This window comes from Athene cunicularia, assembly GCF_003259725.1.
Source record: "Athene cunicularia isolate RWA chromosome 1 unlocalized genomic scaffold, athCun1 chr1_part2, whole genome shotgun sequence".
NCBI lineage: Eukaryota > Metazoa > Chordata > Aves > Strigiformes > Strigidae > Athene > Athene cunicularia.
Window position 1 is genome coordinate 36,952,435 of NW_020799092.1, and position 6,000 is coordinate 36,958,434.

A 6,000-nucleotide genomic window follows, 5' to 3' on the forward strand; every position below is an offset into this window, starting at 1 on the left:
TACTGGACTGTTTCATGGCATTAATGAAAAAAGTTTTTATGTGGTTTCTAATGAGTTTTAACCTGTTCAAATAACATCACATAATAGTTTAACATGTCTTGTAATTGTCTTCAATAATTATAAACTAGCCTTAAGGGCACCTGACTAAGAGCAGCTCCCAACGATTTTCTTGCATCAGCAGCTACAGAAACAAATTCAAGCCCTAGGATGAGAAGGTCAACTCCACTAAAATAGATGAGGGCACATTCAGCCCAGGCTTCATGCTTAACAGAGAAGCATCTATATGTTTCTGTTTTAGCTTCAAGTCATTTTCCTAAAAGAGACACAGTCTTCCACTCTCAGCAGTGTCGAGGTATAGAATTCCCACATGATTTCTATTCACATGGCAGACTTGCCACAGAAATGTTGGATTCTTTGCCATTAAAGGCACCATTAATAATGTTAATGTTAATAAGTTTGCTAGAATTAACTTTGAAACGTATTTGCACTATACCTGTACTGTGCATTAACACAAGATTGGGTCTCTGCTACATTTTGTTGAAGCTGAGTGTATGACTTACCCACCCTGTGGAGCCGTGAGGCCCTTGGATCCTGACATTTTTAAATGACTGATGGAAAGATCTGTTGACAGTAAACACGATTTTTCTCCTACAAACTGCTTAGCTATTAAACCAGCAAGTTTCAGTTAACTCTGCATATCTACTGAAAATTTTAAAATCCTGAGGATCCCTGAAATGTAGTGTTTTCAGTGTAGAATAATAAAATGTGTTTTCAGTGTAGAATAATAAAATGCACTTCTCCCGCTGAGTCCAAGAAGTTCTAATAAACCTCCAGGTGTTTGCGAAACACATTTAAAATCAGGTATGCATAGACATTACTCTCTGGATTCTTCTGCCACAGTGCTGGACTCTGTTCACCATCAGGAGTCAACAACAAACTTCCTTGTCTTTTAGCAGTTGAAGCTGAAAAATTATGCTTACCTAGAAACATAAAAAGTAAGGCCATAAATACCTAGAGGGTGAATCCCAGCCCTTATTTAGTTGGGGGAGAGTTCTGCTTTTGATTTCAGTAAAGCTACATATTTTAAATGGGGTTGAAACAAGTCAAAACCCAGAAATTATGCGGTCTGTCTCATGGTGTCCTGGTTCAGCCAGGACAGAGTGAAGTTTTCCCCAGCTGAGAGAGAGGGTGAAGGGATCTCCAGCCGGGTTATTCATACCATGCTGACGTCAGGTCCGTGGGCGGAACCCTCTTCCTTGCTCCTTGGCGGGTTCGGGGGAGTATTTTGCTTTCTGTAGACCAGCTAGCGGTATTTCTCTGTATATCGTTGGTCTTGTTCACAGTTATTGCTGTTTATTGTTGTTACCATTGATACTGTTGTTATTCAGATTGTTCTATCACTCTGTTGTATTAAATTTCTTGTTATTTTAGCCGGGGTCTGTGTCTGACTTCCAGCCCGACCAGCGCGGGTGGGGGAGGGGCAACGGCAACGTGGTCCCTGATCCCGGCAACGATTAAAACTTGCATACATGGAGAAAAATCCTGAGAAGTAAAACAAAAAACAAAGTCATGAAAACATCTACCATCAACTTGTCCTCCCTAAACTCTTCTAAATTCCTCCACAAATTTATTTCCAATTGACTTAAGAGTTCAAAACAAATATCAGATTGATATCTGAATGTCAGGGAGGACGATCATGGCTTTAGTAGCTGATTTTACTCATACTCTTCACTAGAATTAATGACAGTATGTATCTTGTATTCTCAGTGTATTTTCTGTCCTTTTATAAATGGTGTTGTGTGAGCCTCTTTATACTTGCAGTAGCTTGAGGAGGCTTAATTATAATTCAAATAGTTTCTAAGAATTAGGAAATGCAATTTATTTGTAAAAAATACAAACCCCAAACCAGTTAAATATGCCTACACACAGATGTGTCATGACACACATTGTTTCTCATAATATTTGACAATCATAACACTCGTAATTAGAGGAAAAGTCTTGGATTTTGAATCAATCAAGTGGTAACCAGGCTTACAGAATCAGCTGAATGCCCTTATGTTAACAAATAACATTATAATCCAAACTTTAAACAAATAAAATAATCTATCTTTAACTAAAGTTAAAATCAGAAAAAAAGAAGCAAGCAGAGACTATAGAAAACCAAACCATAGGTCTGAAAAATCTTTAGATTTTTCTTGCTTTCTTTTGTTTAACTGTATCTTATGAGGTGCATCCATATCCACAACTAAAGCTCAGATCGTTTCTTGTCTCTAAGCCTGATCAGAATTCAACTAGGTCTTGTCCATTGAGGGGCTCGACCCAGCCAGTCTCCTCAGGACTCACTGATCATGTGGGGCTCCAGTCAAGCAAATTTGTGGGTGCAACTGCACACTCACCCAGCACATGGAGGACTTGTGGGTGCTTGCAAACTGGATATGGTGGAGACAGGATCACGGAGTGGAGCTCTGCAGAATGGGGCAGAGAAATGTAGTGGGTTCATGGGTTTCTTCTGTGCCAAATAAGCAGCTTTGTCCTTTCTCCGCTTTGCTTCTGCTCTTACCATGACAGAGTGCCATCTGAAAGGGAAGGGAAGGAATTATCCCAGGCTGAACTCAGAGGTAGGCACATGAAGGCCAAGAGCAATAGAGTTCAAACAGGGGAAGGGAAGGCTAAAAAGGCTAATCAATCTCATTTTCAGTTGAAGAAGTTTGAACAATTTCAATGGCTACTTTTGTATTTCCTTACTTTGAGAGAGAGGAGGAGAAGAGCAGCAGAAGTTGCCTATGCACCTGAGTACACAGAGGTGGTGCGCACTCCTGCAATAAGACGCAGCCGTAGGTAGAAGTAAGTAAGTAGGTTTAACAGCCCATTTAAGAACTAGCTCACTCCTGGGAGAGTGTCCCAGTCACTCGATGAGACAGTCGAGCTTTCAGTCGTTGCCTGTTTGTGCTCCACTGACTGTGGCATTATTTTCTTTCAGAGAATTGCTATTCCAAAGACAGAGGTGCAGTATGCCCTCTCGCACACTCTCTTGGAAATTTAATGAGTGGTGGGCAGGGCCCCAGATGCATCTGAAGGATTGGTAAGGTATAAGAAAGCCCTGAGGCAAGGGAGTATAAGTGATGTAACCACTGAATTATTGCCATCTGCAGCTGGGTTTTAGAAGGAAGGAACAACCTCTATTTCATCTTTGAAAGAAGGACAGAGGGAAGTACCTTTAAGAAAAGGTACAGGAGCTCTGTCTCCCAAGAGAAAGAAAGGTCATTCAGGCAGTACTAGATAAGGTGAAAATTTATCCATTCAGCCTTCTGCCATTTCACTTTCCCATGTGGTGTTTTCTAGACTTAACTGTGAGGGGCTCTGAAATGTATCCTGACACTGGGCAGAGAACCTGCCCACGTGTCTGGATGTGGGCTGACTCATTCTTCACTCATGTCAGATAATCTTGATAATAACACATATTATAAAAACTAGCTTCAACCATGGTGTCTCTACCATGGTGTCTCTACCTAAGAGATGGGGGAGACTGGAAACAGGTCCCTGCTCAGGGAGGCATAAAAATCCTCTCCCAACCTCCCTCACCTTCCATGGTGCCCCTTCACAATAGATATGGGGCCCTGGAACTTTTGAATGAAGCAGAGAAGGACAAAGAAAATGAGTCAAACAAGGAGGAAGATCAAGGTCCACCAAGGCCAGGTCGCTCTAGATCATGTATTAGAACCAGCTCTAAATAGAACTCCAGAAGGGTCATTGTAGTGTGTGATTTCATTTTGAGGGGTGTTGAAGGCCCAATATGGAGAACAGACCCACTTTATAGGGAAGTCTGCTGCCTTCCTGGGGCCCGGGTAAAGGACCTCACAGTAAAACTCCTCACTCTATTAAGACCCAAGGACTACTACCCTCTCTTGGTTTTTCAGGTAGTTAGCAACAATGTTGTTTACCTTGACTTTAGCAGGGCCTTCGACACTGTTTCTTACAGCGTTCTCGTGATGAAACTGGCTGCTCGAGGCTTGGATGGGCACACTCTTTGCTGGGTAAAAAACTGTCTGGATGGCCGGGCCCAAAGAGTTGTGGTGAACGGAGTTAAATCCTGTTGGTGGCCAGTCACGAGTGGTGTCCCCCAGGGCTCGGTTTTGGGGCCACTCCTGTTTAACATCTTTATTGATGATCTAGACGAGGGGATCGAGTGCACCCTCAGTCAGTTTGCAGATGACCCCAAGTTGGGTGGGAGTGTTGATCTGCTCGAGGGCAGGGAGGCTCTGCAGAGAGACCTGGACAGGCTGGAGCCATGGGCTGAGCCCAACTGGAGGAGTTTCAATAAGGCCAAATGCCGGGGGCTGCCCTTGGGCCACAACAACCCCCAGCAGCGCTACAGGCTTGGGGAGGAGTGGCTGGAGAGCTGCCAGTCAGAGAGGGACTGGGGGGGTTGATTGACAGCCGGCTGAACAGGAGCCAGCAGTGTGCCCAGGTGGCCAAGAAGGCCAATGGCATCCTGGCCTGTGTCAGCAATAGCGTGGCCAGCAGGGACAGGGAAGGGATCTGACCCCTGTACTCGGCACTGGTGAGGCCGCCCCTCGATTCCTGTGTTCAGTTTTGGGCCCCTCACTACAAAAAGGACATTGAATGACTCGAGTGTGTCCAGAGAAGGGCAACGGAGCTGGTGCAGGGTCTGGAGCACAGGTCGTACGGGGAGCGGCTGAGGGAAGTGGGGATGTTTAGTCTGGAGAAGAGGAGGCTGAGGGGAGACCTCATCGCCCTCTACAGCTACCTGAAAGGAGGTTGCAGAGAGCTGGGGATGAGTCTCTTTAACCAAGTAACAAGCGATAGGACAAGAGGGAATGGTCTAAAGTTGCACCCAGAAAGGTTTAGACTGGATATTAGGAAGCATTTCTTTGCAGATGGGTTGTTAGGTGTTGGAGTGGGCTGCCCAGGGAGGTGGTGGAGTCCCCATCTCCGGAGGTTTTTTAGAATCAGGCTGACACAGCGTTGAGCGATATAGTTTAGTTGTGAACGGTTAGTGTTAGGTTAATGGTTGGACAAGATGATCTTCAAAGTATTTTTCAACCTCTGTGAAAGATCAGTATTGTAAGACAGCATAATAGATTCCTTATAGACACTGCAGTGATAATGCTTCAAACTGCTTTTCACGTGCAGACTGCAGTTTTAATTTTGCTTCAAGTCATCTTCATGTGCTTAATAACAAAATCTTTTCCACACTTATCACAAAGATATGGAAAAATTCGGAAAGCCCAAGTGGAGTTTTCATACATTTAAAGTTAAGCAAATACTTGAATGATTTCTGAGTAAGAAAATATGCAATTTGCCCATGATGATAACATGAGATTCTGGCAGAGATCATACATTCTGGCATGAAAACTTGAGCCCTAAAAACTAGTAGTAAAGCTGTCTTTGCCTTCTGCATACTTCAGCTTTCACACACATCTTTTAATGCCCAATACTTTGCCTTAATCACATCATCCCTCCCACCTTGTGTGAGAATAAAGCATGTTTTTATGCCCAGAGCTTGATTTATAATTTTTAACATATCTATAAAAGATTTAACATGTACAAGGTTGTTAAAGTAAAAAAGTAGCTAGCATTAGAAGTTTTTCATCTTTCCGTATTCACCAATGTGTGATATTAAATCCTTCTATTAAGGGTAACCTATTGGATTCTTTTTGTCTCCGGCTAGTTAATGTTCACAAGACACCTGTTCTTTTTACAGAATTGATGCTGTTGCCATGCTATAAATTTCCTTTGAGGATGATCTAAAGCTTATAATGACATCTACTCCTAAGGAAAGCCATACATCAGCATTAACGAGGAATTTATTTGCCCTGGACTGCAGAACCTGACAATGGAGTAAGCAATAAAATGACAACCATGTAGTCCTTATTGGTAAGCTATTATATGGTATGCATGCATTTTATTTTTCTGAGAAATAACACTAAGCCAGAGGTATTCAGATCTCTTCATGCACTGTATTTCAAGGAGCTCTCT